The sequence below is a fragment of the Mastigoproctus giganteus genome, chromosome 6 (assembly GCF_048544385.1).
Source record: "Mastigoproctus giganteus isolate SK-2022 chromosome 6, ASM4854438v1, whole genome shotgun sequence".
NCBI classification, from domain to species: domain Eukaryota; kingdom Metazoa; phylum Arthropoda; class Arachnida; order Uropygi; family Thelyphonidae; genus Mastigoproctus; species Mastigoproctus giganteus.
In genome coordinates, this window is record NC_143580.1 from 25201370 (window position 1) to 25219061 (window position 17692).

A 17692-nucleotide genomic window follows, 5' to 3' on the forward strand; every position below is an offset into this window, starting at 1 on the left:
CCTCTCTTGATAAGAGGACCCCTTCTTCCCCCTCACAAATCTTGTTACCCTTCTCTGTACAGCTCAAGCAACTCTACATCCTTCCTAAAAGGAGGCTTTCAGACTTGTACACAGTATTTAATGCGCGGCCTGAAAATTGCCTTATACAAAGGGATAATCACCTCCTTTTCCCTGCTAGCAAAAAATCCTGTATACCATTGACAATACCCATGACCAGCTCTGGCAGCCTTTCTGCACTGCTCAGAAAACTTCATATCTGACTGAAAAATTACTCCCAAGTCTTTTTCATTTTCTACCATCCTAAGTGTAGTACCACCGGTTGGTACGTTTCTCTGGAGTAACTTCTACCCATATGCAGTACTTTTTATTTGTCAATGTTAAACTTCAGTTGCCACTTGTCAGTCCATTCGCCCAAATTTTCTAGATCCTTGTTGCAGTAGCACACTGCCATTACAGTCATTAATAACCCTGCCAACCTTTATATCGTCTGCAAACTTCGACATTAAGCCTGATAAATATTAAAAAAAAAAAAAAAACAGTGGGCCCAACACCGAACCCTGAGAGACCCCACTCATAACATTAGTCCACGAAGAGCAGCGCCCATTGATTACCACTCTCGGTCTTCTCCAACGCTCAACCATCCCTTTTATCCATTGTAGCAACTTACCCTTATTACCTTTCTGCTCCAATTTGTACAATAGTCTTCCATGCGCAACGTGTCAAAAGCTTTACTGAAATCCAAATATATGATATCAAAATAATTATTTTTTGCATCCAGTTCCTTTGTAACCACATCATAATATCCAATCAAATTTGTCCGACAAGACGTTTTCTTAACAAACCCATGCTGTGTCTGAATTATTGCTGCAGTCTTGTCTAGATGATTCTGCAATGCATCTCTAACCAGTGACTCCATTATTTTACCCGGAACAGAAATTAAACTAACTGGTCTATAATCGCGTAATCCTTAGATCCTCCTTTGTGAATTGGTGACACATTTGCATATCTCTAGTCCGTGGGTAATTCCCCTAAGTCCAAGGACGCTCTCATAATTATGGCTAAGAATTTGCTTACTTCCTTTGCCACCTCGTTAAATATAACTGGATAGATCCAATCTACCCCAGGTGCCTTCATTATGTTTAATTTCAACAATTTCTCCTCCTCTTTGTTGTCAGTTTTTGCAAAATCATTAAGCACTCTGTTACAATTTGATTAACTTCTCATCCATTAATAACTCCTCATATTGAATGTAGATGCAAAATACTCATTCAGATGTAGATGCAAAATACTCATTCAGATGTAGATGCAAAATACTCATTCAGATGTAGATGCAAAATACTCATTCAGATGTAGATGCAAAATACTCATTCAGATGTAGATGCAAAATACTCATTCAGATTGTCAGCTATCTGAACAGAATCATCAACAGTCGAACCATCGATATCAAGTGGACCAATCTGATTCATCCCCTTCCTTCTAGAGTTTATATAAGTAAAGAAGTCCTTGCTGTTTTTCTTAGCATCCTTTGCCAAAGATTTCTCGCGTTTGCCTGCCTAACTTCCTTTGTGACTTGATTACAGACTAGCTTATACCTGCCATAGGCTTCTGTGTCACCTGCTGATATATATACATCCCATGCATTTTTCTTCTCTGCCGCAAGCCTCATTAGTTCATCTGACATCCATTTAGGCCTAAACCTTGAACAATATTTCTTAATCGGTATGAAACGCCTAGTAGCGTCCACGATTAATTCCTTGAATGCCTTAGAATCTGCCACTTAGAATTTCCTGTTGGTAGCATTATCAGTTGGCCCCACTATATCGAATTTAAAAACTATCTGAGACTACTGTAGTCACCTCTACAGAAGCAAAAACAAATCCTTCCCTTTACCCTTGATTGTAATTAATATTTCTTTAAGTAAATCCCACATCAGTATACTCTGATCACTGCCACCTAGTGGTTCCTTTATCTGCAAATTCTTAAAGCACGAGAGCGTTCTATTCCCCTTTCTAGAGCTGTTATCAGCTGGCGTCGCTGATACAACACCAGTACCCTCAGCGTTACTTACGTACTTATGCACTAAGAAATATAATTATGCTGAGAGATTGTATTTTACGTGGTGTGTTCAAGGAGTGGTAATGTGCATTCCATAACCTCACCTTCTCGGGGCGAACTGACCCGTTTCCACAGACGAGGCTCTGGCGACCGAGTCACAGCGGTATAACTGTCCCATCACATACAGAGGAAATGCTGTACCTGAAGCCTGTATAGAGGCTATAAGGTGGCAACCCCACCACTAGATTTACCCCCGAAAGGTTGGTAACCTATCCGGGGGACATTCTAAATACTCGAAATAAGCTCAGGGGAAAAAACTGGACGGATCTCAAGGGTAATAATCAGAAGGCGAACCAGTGGTCAACTATAATGGAAGATGCCTGATAGACTTCTGCATTTTTAATAAACTTAAAATTACAAATACTTTTTTCAGACACAAGAATATCCATAAATTCACATGGGAAGCAAGAAACACGAAGTCTATAATAGATTATATTATCATTAATGAAAATTTAAATGACAAAATTAGAGACACTAGAGTATTCAGAGGCAGGGAAATTGACAGTGATCACTACCTAGTAGAAAGCACTTTCAAAATAAAAAGAAATTATCTTAATAAAAAGAAGAAAATACCAACAAAAAACTACTAAGAAATTAAAAATACATTTGTTGGAAGACGAAAGCACTAAATTCCTGTGTGAAAGTCGATTGAAAGATAAACTCAAATCAGATGACTGTAATAATGTTGAGGAAATCTGGTCAAACCTGAAAAAATCAATTCTGGGAGCTTCTGAAGAAAGTCTTGGATATAAACCTATAAAAAATAAAAACTGGCTAAGAACTTGGAATGAAGAATTGAAACAAACAATCAATGAGAAAAAAAGACCTATAAACTGTTCCTACAAACTAAAGACCTAAATCTGCACATAAAATATAAAAAGCTTAGAGCAGAAGTCAGAAAACTAACCAGAAGAATCGGACGAGATGACTGGGAAAAATTTGTTAAATCTTTAGAACGTGATATCACGGGTCCACAGACAAGAGGTTTTAAAATTTTTAAGAAATTACAACTAGACACAAATGATCAAATAAAAACCAACTCCATCTCCCAAGCAGAATGGAAGCAACACTATTCCAAACTATGGTATAACCCAGGCACTAGGGAATTGGAAGATGAATCTGTAATAACCAAAGATGAAGAAAATATAACAATCGAAGAAGAACTAGAGTTAATATTACAAAAATCAAAAAACCGAAAAAGCCCAGGCATAGACAATTTGAATATAGAATTATTTAAATATGTAGGTACCTTACTAAAAAAACACACTACTAAAATTATTTAACATCATATGGCATAAGCAACAGATATCCAAAGATTGGGAAACAGGAATAGTAATCAATTTACACAAAAAAGGCTCCAGAAATAACCATAACAACTACAGAGGGATAACACTGCTGTCAACTGCTGCAAAGCTATAATCTAATATACCAAAGAATCAACTTAATAAATACAGCGAACAATCTCTTAGAAGAAGAACAATGTGGGTTCACAAAAGGGAGAAGCACAAGATACCATTTTCTCACTACAACAAATTTTGGAGAAAAGAAGAGAATTCAATCCACCAACATTTCTGCTCTTTATTGATTATGAAAAAGCATATGACAATGGAAAACCTTTGGCAGATTCTACGTGAAGAAAATATCCCAACCCAACTCCGGAAAGCGATCCAAAGCCTATATAAAAACTCAAAAGTCTGTATAAAGTATTCTAATGGCCAACTATCAGACCCAATTAACACCAATAAAGGAGTCAAACAAGGATGTGGACTATCGCCAAACTTATTCAATATCTACATCAATAAAATTCTTAAAGATGGAAACAAACAATTAACAACGGAATACAGTTGAACAACAGGAATAAAATCCAAACTATATTATATGTTGATGATCAAGTTATAATTATAAAATCAGAATTGGGAAATTTAATATCAAATGAAGGGAAAGACATCCACACTAAACTACAAAAATATAATAAAATGAATGAAACGATTAAACGCCACTTTGGAAAACAAATGACAACTGAAACAAAACTAAGACAGCACAACACCACTTCAAAACCACACCTCTTCTACAGCTGTGAGACTTGGGTCATAAATAAGAAAGATGCACACAAACTAGAAGCAGCACAAATGAGATTTTTAAGACCATTATTAGGCTTTACAAGACTAGACCACCAAAGAAATTTAGATATCCCCGAGAAATTAAAAGTAGATAACATAGTAAATGACATAAAACGGTATCAGGAAAAATGGATCAGCCACGTAGAAAGAATGAACCCAGACCGGATCCCAAAATTGGCCTTTAACTAAAAACCTACAGGCAAGAGAGATGTTGGTCGACCAAGAAAACGATGACGAGATCAAGACCACCTCCAAGAGCTACAACGGAACAGGTCTTAAAAGACCTAAGCAGGACCAAGTTCATGATGATGATTGTATTTTATTTTTGAAAATAATTATAGGAGGATACTCTCTAGAATATGTGAAGTTCTGAGAACACATTCCAATGCAAAGGTAATGAATTTAAAACCAGTATCCATTTTCTTCGCCAAATATTTCAGGCTTCTTTCATAAAAGGAGGGATCACTGGGACAGCAACAGAAACATTCATTTTAAATAGGGATTCTTATTGAGTTTGTTAATTTATTTGCAATTTTCTGTTTAATTTCAGTTAGTAGTTAAGTTTACACAATTAAAGTACATAAAACTTAAATTTAATTGTAGAAATAGAAAACTATTAAAGCTATGGATTCGTGAAAAGTAAATGAAAAGCGAATCTGTGATAGGCTCAAATTATTTGTGGCAGGAATAAAACCATTTATGATGACTTGAAACGTAATGCGAAAGAGATACTAAAGAAAACCTTCATCACCTGAGAATGAAACTTTTTCACCAGGGCATAACTTTGTAAGAACCATTGCGCATTATTCCCAATCTTGTAGCTTTTTATCAGCAAGAAGGAAGCGTTGGTTGTTGTCTTTTTGTTTGGTTCCTGTTACCTGGAAACAGCTGTTCATTAACTTCAGTCACACGTTTAAAAATAATCATGAAAGTACGATTAATGAATGCTGACTATAAAAATAAATAAGTTCTTTTAATTGCACTTTTTTGCAATCCCTTGGTGACTAACAAAAAATCAGTAAAGGAACAAACACGAATAGGCGATTCATAATGTTAGACAGTCGCCATAAAAGTTTTTAACGTGTCAATATTTGTATAATGTTATTTTTAGTTGGATTTGAGTTGGGAAAATGGATATTAAAACTTGTGCAAGGCAGCTAAGTCTGAGATCATGTTGAAAATTTCTGTCTGCGACGTTGACACGCATATTGGTGTAGCAAAACCTATTAACAAAGCGATGTAGATATTTGCCAGAAGACTTGGGAAAAATTTGATAACACTGCGTTTCACTCCTCGTGGATGGCAAGTGTTTACAATCACCGCTGAAATATAAATTATAACGGATATAGATGGCCACCACACTTAACAATCTTTGAACCAATTTAGTAGTATTAGTATAGGCAAATGATTCAAGAAAGCCATTATAGAGCATCAGCATCAAAAACAGGACTAGTCACCTCACCAGTCTCTCCCCCTCCAAGAATTGCCAAGGTCTTACTTGAAGTTATTCAAACTACCCACTGGCTGAAAGCAAACTTTCCTACATCTGTTTTGCAAAGGCCCTTCCTCAATTTGAATTTATGCGTACCGCCCTCCTCATGTGCATGTAGTCGCAGTTAGAGGAAGAATGCCATTCAACTTTCAGCTTACTCAATCCATGCAAAGTCTTAAACACTTAAACTAGATCTCATGGCAGGTGTCTAGTCTACAGACGCTGCAATTGGCAGCACTGAAGCCTTTCTAGGTAAGTGCACCCTTTTGTTGCTTTCACCAAACTGGATGCCCTTCTCTGCATCCTTTCCAGCAGGTCTACATCCTTTGTAAAATGAGGCTTCCAGAATTGCATACAGTACTCTATAAAGTACTGTATACAGTAAACGACATTATCACCTTTGCTGATGACATAAAACTGTTGGCTCCTATCAAACCTAGAGACACTGCTGACTACAGTATATCAATGTTTTAATTGTACAGAAAATCCAGAACTTCGAAGCCTTCCTCTCCGGTTTCGTACTCATGTAAATCCTGAGAAGTCGAAACAGTTGACATTATCGCTCAAATGAAACCCAACAATGGTGTAACCCATTTTAAGAGGATTCGCGATTTCTGCTGTCCAACAATATCCCGATTTGGGCGTTGCTTTTGACCAAAAGCTCTCCTTTCTGGTACATATAAACCACCTGCAAATAAAGTTCTGCCGACTCCGATGGAGGCTAAACAACACACACTTCCGTGACCAAGTTGTTGGGTATAGATACATTAAGACCTGTGTATATCTGGCCATACTCGATGGCGCCGAAGTCTGGACTTCAAATGCTACGACGCATCTTAGATGGACTTTCGCTCGGGCTATTGAATGGGCCATATGGAAATTTCGGCTTCCCGCTGCACCAAGGACCACCCAGATGGCGGTAGTTTTTAGCATCAAACGTCTTCCTGCCATCATTCACGAGAGAGGATTCGTCTTTGCTGTCAAAACGATGATTGGCATTATTTTCAAACCAGACTTCTGGGCTAATTGCGGATGGAGGATTCCGGTCCCAAGCCTTAGGGCCAACCCAGTCCTTCAGGCTAACTCAAACCGTTTAAAGGTATCCGATCGATTCCTACAGTGCAAATACTGCAGTACATACACTTCTTGGACGGCGACCTCTACAAGCATGCAGCTGGTAAAAAATATAGAGAGAATTTACTCCACCAAGTTCTTTCTAAGAACCTCGTCACAGGGCATTATAATTTGCATCCGAAGAGCTCTCCATTACTGCCATGGATCCATCACTCCAATGTTCAAACATTTCTGCGCCTGCTCAGATGACTGTCCTGCATACAAAGGATTTTTGTATAAAATCCTTTATACAATAAAATCCTTTTGTATAATTTTGTATAAAAGGATTTTTCCCTAGAAAATTATTTTATTTGCCAACACGCTGTAGTTTTATATTTTCATATGTAAATGTATCATTTTTTGTGCACAATCTTGAATCATATGGCTGTATAACTGATAACAAAACTCTTTCTTTTTTTATCACATCCTTGTTTATTATTGTGTCTTTTTTTTCAGGCTTGTAGTCTTGAAGTATGTTGCGGCTATGTGCCTTGTGTATACATTAATGAGCTCTTCTTTTCTCTAAATGTGGCCTAACCATGGCTTTGTACAAGGGGAAAAACACTTTCTTGTCCTTGCTAGCAAAGTTCCTGTATATCATTGACAAAACCGCATGAACTGTCCTGGCGGTTTGCTTGCATTGCTCAACTTCATAATTGACTACACAATTACCACCAGGTCTTTTTCATTTTCAACTGCTCTGAATGTAATTGGTATGTTAATAGTAGTAGTATTAGTAGCAGTAAATCAAATGATGCACGAAAGCAAGCTTATATAACATCAGGAAAAAAATTCATCCGTTCCTACCCTCCAAGAATTTGTCTAGTTCTCCCTTGAATTTAGCAACCCATTCATTTCTACAACAACAGATGGAAGCTTGTTCTAACAATCATCACCCACTGGCTGAAGGCAAACTTCTGCTCATCTGTTCTGCAACTGTCCTTCCTCAACTTGAATTTAAGCTCCTTCACGTGTGTAGTGGAAGAATACCATTAACATCAGCTTATTCAATCCATTGCTTACCGGGCTAGCCGGCTGGGTAAAGTGCCTGCCTGGCAACCCAAAGGTAGCGCGTTCGAATCTCGCCTCGGGCTTGGATATCACAATGGTGTCGTACTCTCCGGTTGGACCTCACGGTCACGATACACGAAAGAAGAAGGGAAAAAAACTGGTTCTTTCGTGTATTGCTCACATCTTACAATAAAAAAATAAATAAAATTAATCCATTCACGGCTTTAAACACCTCAGTCAGATCTTCCCGAAATGAAGCCTTTGTAGGTAAGAACATCCTTTCATCGATGTAGTTGCCCTTCTTTGCGCTCGTTCAGCAATTCTACATCCTACTTTACGTGATCCCTCCATACCTGTGTACAGTACTCATGATGCGTCCTAATCATGGCTTTATACAAAGGGATAATCACCTCATTATCTCTGATAGCAAAGTTTATATCATTGACAAAACCCCATGAGCTATCCCGTCCGCATGTCTGCACTGCTCAGAGAATTTCATGTCTGACTGCACAATTACCCCTAGATCTTTTTCATTCTCTGCTACCCTGAGTGCAGTACCACAGAGTTGATAATTTATTCTGTGGTTACCGCTACCCATTCGCAGTACCTTGCATTTGTCAATGTTTCATCATCAACTGCCATTTCTCAGCCAACAAGACCCAATTTTCCTAGATCTTGTTGCAGTAGCTCACCTTGATGGCTGCCGTTAACCACCCTGCCAACCTTTGTATCCTCTGCAAACTGAGTCATTAAGTCTGATATACACTTCTCAATATCATTGATAAATATTGGAAACAACAATGGCCCAGCACCGAATGCTGAGAGGCTCCACTAATAGAATTAGTCCACGAAGAACAGTCTCTGTTGATAACGACTCTCTGCCTCTCAACCACTCAACCATCCTTTTATGCATAGCAGTTACTTTTTGTTTTTAATACTTAGGAGTTTACTTAACATAACATAACCTAACCTATTTATTCTCGATGGACACCACCACGCAGACACAACCTTTCAAAGCTTGTTGGCTTTTAAAGGACTCTTCTGACATCATATCTAGTCAGATTTCGTGATGGCTGCTGATTTTCACAACTATTGAGCGGCTGGTATTTTAAACATCTTCAGGTTATTAACTGTTGCTCAGTAACCGGAAAATATACAATGCCTTTCAGAGCAGATGAAAACTGTTTCTGCTGTCTTCCGGCACCTAGAAGAAACGTATGAATTTAAATATTGGAGAATACGAGGGGTATCAAAAAGTTGTATCCTGACCTAGATAAAACATCAATGGGAAGATGCCATTTTTAATAGAGGTTGTCTACATATTCGATAACTAACACGTGAATTTCATTCCCGTCGGTGATGGTACACAAGAGCTGGAGCCCGGAATCTAAGGAAGGACGCTATGGTTGACAAAGTAGAGTATAAAGCAGTGATCAAGTTCTTACATTTTCAGGACAAGAAAGCTCAGGAAATTGACCAAGAAATGGAACGTGTGTATAGGCAGAACTGTCCATCCTATGACACTGTAAAAAACTGGAAACGGGAGTTCCAGTGAGGTCGTACAAGTGTCTTTGACGAGCCAAGAGAAGGAAGGCCATCAACAACCACAGACAGTGAGACGGTTGCTAAGGTTGAGCAGCTGGTGCTGAGTGACAGATGTGTGGCAATTCATTTAATCGCAAATGCAGTGGGAATTAGTTATGGGTCTGCATATCTCTGAGGTCTTCGCACAATGTGTTCTAAGATTGCTGACGCCTTTGCAGAAGCAATGTCGAATACAACGTTCTCGGCAACTGTTGGATTTGTGATATTCGCAGCACCCACCCTATTCTCCTGACCTAGCACCGTCAGACTTCTTATTTCAAGAAATGAAGAAACCATTGCGTAGACCCCGCTTTCATTCGTCTCAGGAAGTCAATGAAGTGGAATCCTGGTTTCATGCAAAAAGTGCGGATTTCTATGATCAAGGCATTGAAAAACTGATCCATAGATGGGAGAAATGTGTTACTATACACGGAAAGCACATAGAAAAGGATTAAAATTCCTGTGAAGTTTCACCTTTCTAGGGCTGTTATTTCCAGGTAAGGGTACGAACCTTTGTTGATACCTCCTTGTACGTTAGAGCCTTGTTCATTATGTGAAAACCAGGCGGTTGCGGTGGGGAACCTTACTCGCTATAGTAGGGTTTTAGGAGCATCAGTGACTAAGGCCATATTGCTCTTTGTATACTCTCTGTAAATTGGTAGTATTCTGAGGTCGATCTTTTATTTGCTGGAGGTAAAATCCGAGTTGCCGGGAGCAAAACCATTCTACCCTCTCCTGAGATCGACTAACTAAGCCACGTTGTGAAAAAGGCCATAAAAATTCCTCTCGAACTCGGGTATTTTTCAGCCAATCTGGGGAGGACGCCGAATCTACCAACTGCGCTACCCAATAAGATTCCAATTAAAGTTATTTTAAAGTTCACGTGGAAATAACGTGTCAACGTTAACTTTAATCAATGACTACCATTGGTATAATCAGCGTCCTCCCAACACTGGATGGAAAGCGGTTACAAATTTCGCATATTGTGAAATAAGCCTGGAAGTTGAAGTATCGATATACAATAATATATATATATATATTTATTTATTTATTTTTAATAAAATTGATATACATAATAAACAGTAATACATGTGCATGGACAATTTGAAATTTCACGCATTGAACTGTCTTTTAAATTGGAAATGGATGCAAATTTATTTATTTAATTTATTTTAAATGGACGCCAATTTATTTTTGGCAGATGAAAGAATAATTCAGCAAATAAAATAGTTACTGAAGCCAAATATCCTGCAATTAGAAGTATGAAGGCGCCCCGTAGGTGATCTATTCCTAATTCTTGAACAGATCTTGGTATAATTATGTTAAGGATGTACTTTAATTCTTCTTCGAACAACAAAGCATCCATCCATTTTTTTAAAAGGCCAGATTCTAATATCTTCATTGACCTGAAATTAATAAGAACATATTATTAAGTTAGAGATTAAAAAGATTTTATTGAATATAGCGAATAAATCATTATAGAAGCCTGCGAGTAGCAGTTTGTAGGATGGCGTTTCTGTTCTAATACCTTACGATAGATACAAGGCATTCAAAATAGGGAATTTTTTGTAAATTTTATTTGATTTATGCAAATAACAATATTCCTAAGTTTTCAGAATAAAATGAACAAAGTTCAAAGTGAAGAAAACAGAATACTAAATAAAAAAGTGAATATTTGTGCAGATTAACCAGCTTTATCCGAATAAATCCTAGTTTCCTTTATTCTTTTATGCATTATCTTAGATGTCTTGCTTTTATAAAGATGTCAAGCAGACTTACACTTTTCAATTTCGCCAGGCCTCTTAAGCCTTATTTTTGAGAAATATCCATGTGGGGCTGCAAAACTCAAACATTCAAGTTTTGATTTTTGATTTTGATCCAGCGAGACTTTCATAATTGATTTTTAAGATTTCTTATTAAATTTTCAACAGTTTCTAAAGTAACTTCGTGTTCAACTGTGGTAATCACTACTTCAAGTAAGTCATCAGTTAATTTTCTTATATGTTGCCCAACGACACCATCTTTGAGTTTCGCATCGGATTAATTTGGAAACTGATTGATAACATTTAAAGATATTACCTTCTTTTCCGAAACTGTACCTGATTTTTGACCAATAAAAGATACAGAGAACCTTTCAATCCCCACAGAGCCGCTAGTTATCTCCTGCATATTCACATTAATTATGAAAAAGTTCTTGGTCTTCATAAGTGCCTAGAACAGTGTTTTCCAAACATTCGTTGACAGCTTTGAATTTCAGTTGCATCTCTTTGGTCTGATGGTCAATGCAAAATTGCTCAATTCCCATTCTTTTGGGTTAAAACATATAAACAGAGGCCATCTGAAATGGGCTACTTCAGGCTTTCAGAGAGAAAGCCTGAAGTAGTGAGGTGACGCGAAACCTCTTTGGAAAGCTCTGGTAGAGTCCATGCGGAATCGAACTGCGCATAAAATATCAGAAAATGTGACACTATGGTGCTCTTTAATAGCACCACTAACAATTTTGTTTATCAATAAAATACGCTTGGCTGTATAAGCTATTTTCAGATAAAAATAACTTGAAAATGTTTGTTTTGTAGGCAAACCTAACGTGAAAGGAATTTATATTTATTTATTCATATTAAAGGTAAAAAACTAGTAATTTATCATAAGACATGTTCATAAGGTTTTTCTTCCCTAAATTGCTAAATTGAAATGTGACAAACGAAACTTACATAATATTAAACTGTTCCGTGCAAGGGTGACCACGATGGATTAAAAGTCCGGATGGGGAATAAGAAAACGCTTCTTTTCCTATTATAAAGTTCTTCCTTCCATATTTGAAAGTGTTTGGAATTATTGTTTTATCATCATGAATGAAGCAATATTTTTCGTGAAGGGTTCTAGATAATCCTTCATCGAATGAGTTGCAAAGAGCATCGTCATTCATGCTATTGCCAATGATATATTCATCATTCGAGGTGCTGTACTAAGAAAGAAAAGAAATCAATATAAGGAACTGGTAGTTTTCTTCGAAATATTATCAATAAATAATGGACATGAATTTTAAAAACAAAAAATAAATATTGAACTGGCTCGGTATTTTTATTTGCAAGGTATAAGTGAAACCTATTATGGGTCAAGAAATACTTATAATTGTGTAAAGTATAAGTGACAAAAACGGGGATATGAAAAACGTTTATGGTCATAATTTTATCATCATAATTGCATTCGGTAAGGTGGAACGATGAAATATTCCCCAAGGGCTTCAATAGATTCCTAACTAATTGGAGGGATACTTTATACAGCTTTTATGCAGATTGGTTTCTTGCTTCTTGTTGAAATACGGAATCTGAATCTAATTAAATCAAGACTGGACTGTGTTCTCCACACCTGCCTTCAAATTTTCGATTGAAATATTCTCTTCCTCCCGACGGATTCCATCCTTCAGAGATGAAATAGTTGAAGGAAAACTCTGTAAATATGGTGTTTCACGTGTTCCCACTTCTAAAACCCTGCTAGGGTTAGATCTACGATTTCGAAGGTCAGGGATGTGAAAAATAGCAACTGGCCATTCGCTCTTCTTGGTTTCTCCCCACATTGACAATAATGCTGTTTGCATTATTGTCAATGTGTGGTGGTATATTCTGTAGATATACACGTCTGCGAATACATGTGTGTTTTTCAATATTTTTAATAATGATCGTATGAGTATTCTTTTCTACTGTATCCAAAGCGGATTTCTAGTAATTCCAGCTGTATGCTCATATGAAGGCTGAAAAGAACATGAATTCTCTTCTTATAACATGCTTATCGGAAGAGAATCACTTACTTTAAACATATGATAGACAGCGGCGTTGGGTAGAGTCCCACAAGTAATTTTCTTAGCCTGAACTGCCTTGGCCAACTCTTCAGTAGTTTCAATAGACTTCTCTACTTGAGGAATGGTAATAAATGAAAGCAACGTTCCACTGTATGCACTTAGTACTACAATTGTAAATATCCACCAGGTTATACCGAGGACTCGAATGGAATGGCTGGAAAGTATCTTCGGGTTCATGTCTATGGAAATAAGGACACATTTCAAATTTTATTATAGAAAGAGAGAGAGTGTTTGAATATCATATTACATCCAAAGACATCAGATTTAATATGACAATGCGGAAAAACCTCATGATTTCTTTAAGTTGTACATATTTTGTCTACAATAATAAAATAAACAATTTTTGGATTACTCTATTTAGTTTGGAACCTACCTTTGTTAATCAGGCTTCCAAATAGTAACCAGATCGTATTGCAGAGACTGATTTTTGGTGTTCCATAAATTCCGGATGAAACTGAAGATATCAGTTTCAAGAGAATACATACAACGATTGAAGAAAGCCAGAAAAAAATCCAGAACTGAAATTTAAAGAATTAAATTAATATTAGTAATTAAATTTCACTTTCTACTGATTAATATTATTATTATTATAATTTAAATAAAATAATTTCTGAATTTTACTGAACTACTTTTCATAGCGCGGACAATGCTGGAGTAGATGAAACACGAAATCACGTTTCTTTTTAAATGTTTTTTTTTTTGTGGTTGAGCACTTATGACTCTGCAATATCTGTTTTATATGGTTTGTTGCTTTGATCGTCATATTTAAAGAGTTTTATTTTATGACAGTTAGAAAATGAAAGAATGCAACATATATATTAAGATTAAATTGCTGTTACTGTATGCAACGAAACTATGAGTTTTCTCCACTCCACTTGCCCCAGCTTATAAGTAACTCGTGTATTCCTGTTCCTCAGTACACGTCTGAACAATATCTGGTTTTATGGCCTTTTTTATGACCGTTAAAGACACTCTCAGCCATTTCCCCTGAACCTCTCAGTCATTTCTTTATCTGTGCTGCTAAAGGCAAGTTTGAAAAATAAATAAATACATACACTTGAAAATTATAAACAAAAATGCAGCAGGCATTCTCTCATGGGTAGCACAGTTGGTAGGATCGTTGTACTCCCTGCACCAGGCTGGAAAAGACCTGCGTTTGAGTCCCAAGGAGGAATTTTTATGGGCCTTTTTACAACGTTGCTGAGTCAGTCCGTCTCAGTCAACGGTTGCTTGGTTTTTTCTCCCGGAAACTCTGGTTTTTTTGTCCAGCAGATAGAAAATCAAATCTGTCTGCTGGACGTTGTTGTCTATAGACAATATACACGAAGCAATATAGCCTTCGTCGCTGATGCTCCTAAAATCCAACAAACAAAACAACAAAAGTGAATGCATTGCGTGTTTTCCATAAAATTTTACCTGTTCACAAAATGGACCTAAGAAAACTTCAGGCTTAAAAGCAGAGCTGGGAGAGCGTGTCACGAATATGATATTTCCATGCCAGTCCGGAAAAATACAATCAGCTGCTAAACACCTGTCATGCGTCAGCCACAGTTCCACACCAGACAAATCGGCTTCCTACAGATTTGAAATGTGTTCAAATAAAAAAAAAAAACAACAACATTTGTAAAGCGAAATTTTTTTGTGTGAAATTTTAAATATATTTTAAATGAAACAAGAATAATTTTACATTAAACTTTTAAATTTATTTAGCAACACTCATTCTTAAATATACAAATGTAAAGTAGGCTGTGTATTTTTATTTATTTAATATTCCTTTTATTTGATAATAGAAGTCTCTATGGTTTCGAAATCTGGATGACTACACAACTGACACATGATACAGTCGAAGCTCTCGTTATGTTGATCGTTAACAAAATCAGCAACAACAACAATAAAAGCTTGAACCTTTAATGTAATTTTTCTAAGCCAGAATCTTATTTATAAAATAGAACTACAGTATTGAACAAGAAAATTAGAATTGTAAATTTTGCATTGATTGTAGTTTATTAAGACCTAACAAGAGAATTGTTTCATACTTTAAAATAATCTGTCAAAACAAGCTGTTTTAATGGTAGAGCATGTTTTAAAGAAAAATTGTGAAGGGACGCTTGAAAAAATCGACGTACAAGTTCTAATCCTTGATGAACATCTCTCACAGAAACTTCTTGTTTGACCACAGTAGGTTCCTCATCTTCATCACTACAAATCTCAGAACGTCTGCAATAAGTTCTTCTTCATTCGTGCATATTCTGAAACATTCAGTGTTTCAGAATATCCACTTCTGCGTAATCTTTGAAGTTTAAGTTTTCCTGTAAGTTTAGGTGATGACGGACATTCTCAAATATTTCTTCCCTATTATCGGACTGTTCTTCGCAATTAAGGGAGTAAGAATCACGCAAATCTTCACACATTGAATCATTCAATGTGGTAAATCAGGATGTTTGAAGCAGTTGGCGATCACGTTTTCATCAACTCCATCCATTGCCTGCAGAATGTCTATTTCTCATCGAATTTTGTTTCAAGACATTGCACACTTTTGATGAATAGCATTCTTCGGTAGTTCTTCTTAAAACACTGGATTTCATCTTTATCAAGTAGCTGAAGAATTGACATTATATTTGAGGGTAGGAACTCAACAGTGAGTGCACGTAGGTCGTTTACTTGACACAGTTTTCTATTTTTCTCACTGATCCTGCGATCTAAGTTTATGATCCATTCTTTTGAAGATTTGTGATGTGAGCCATGCAGGAGGAGGAGGACACCCATTCTTAGATAGGTAATCATGATGTTTTAACAGAACAGTATGTTTATGAGGATAGAAAATGTATAGCAATAAGCTGACCCAACAGTTTCCAACCAAGAATTCTTCTGTGATGCACTGGACTTGTGCAACAGATTATAACAGCTAAGGCGACTATTTTAAAAAAAATGTATAGCGTAAAAAAATAGTAGCAGATTTATATGTACATTAAATGATTATACATTACCTGCCTATATATTGCTCCTAACACGCCGGTAACATTTTCTCCATGGACGCAACCCCAATCATTATCAACTGGTAAGGTCGTCTGATACCTGTAGCAAGAGATGGTTGAAAGAGACTATCAATAAATTGTCACTTGTAATATGGCATTATTAATCATGGGCAAAAGTTAAGAAGTTGGCAACACACAACTCTGTTGAGTTGTGTTGCCAAAAGTTTTAGCTTGGACTATATTCTGATTTAGTGATCATTTTTTCTTGGTGGACTGGCAATGATGATGGTTGGATTTAATTTGGTTTATCTGGAATTGCTGTTAACAGTGTTTGCAGTCTGACGAACTCTGATGAACTGATGAACTCCACTAATAACACCTGTATTCTTCGTGGACCAATAGCATTTCTCCACGAAGAGCAGTGTCCGTTGATAACCACTCTCTATGTTCAGCAATCATTGTTTTATACAGAGCAGTAACACTTCCTTAATACCACACTGCTCCAATTTGTACAGCAGTCTTTTATGTAAAACAGTATCCAAAGGTTTCTTGAAATCCAAGTATCAAAATTATTATTTTTGCATCCCGTTTCTTTGTTACTAAATAACAATATCCAATCAGATTAATCGCACAAAATCTACCCTTAAGAAATCTACACCGTGACTGTAGTATAACTGCATTACTGTCTAATTGGTTCTGCATTACTTCCTTAAATAGTGACTGCATCATTTTCCCTGAAACAGAAGTTAAATTGACAGGTAGGTTAAGAAGTTAAGAAGTTAAGGTTACGTTAATCACCGATGTTACCTTTTTGATATTCTGTCTGAATTGGGATGTATTATCGCATCTTCAGTTCGTGTGATCTTCTCCTGATTCGAAAGATGTTCTCATAAATGTTGCTAAGGGTTTGCTTACCTCATTTTCTGCCTTCCTTAATAAAATTCTATAGATTCTAGGCACTCCAGGTTCCTTTTTATGTTTTGCTTCAACAATTTCCCTACTACTTTCCGATTAGTTATTACAAAATCATGTAGCAGCCTGTTAGAGTTTGATAAACTTCTGACTTTCCCTTTCTTAAAGAATACCACATGTGTGAATGTAAATACAAAATTCCTATTCAGTTTTTCAGCAACCTAAGCAGGATCATCAAGAGTTAAACCCTCCAGTGGATCAATATGATTAAATCCTTTCCGTCTACTGTTAACACAATTAACGAAATATTTGCTGCTTTTCTTTGCATTCTTTGTGAGACTTCTCGTATTTTACTTTGACATGCCTAACGTCCTTAGTTACCTGTTGGCAGACTACTTTATATCCACCATAGGCTTCTTTCTATATCAGCTGTTAATTTACACTCATCTCATGCATTTTTGTTCTGTGCCCAAATCTCCTTAGTTTACCTGACATCCATTTAGATTTAAGA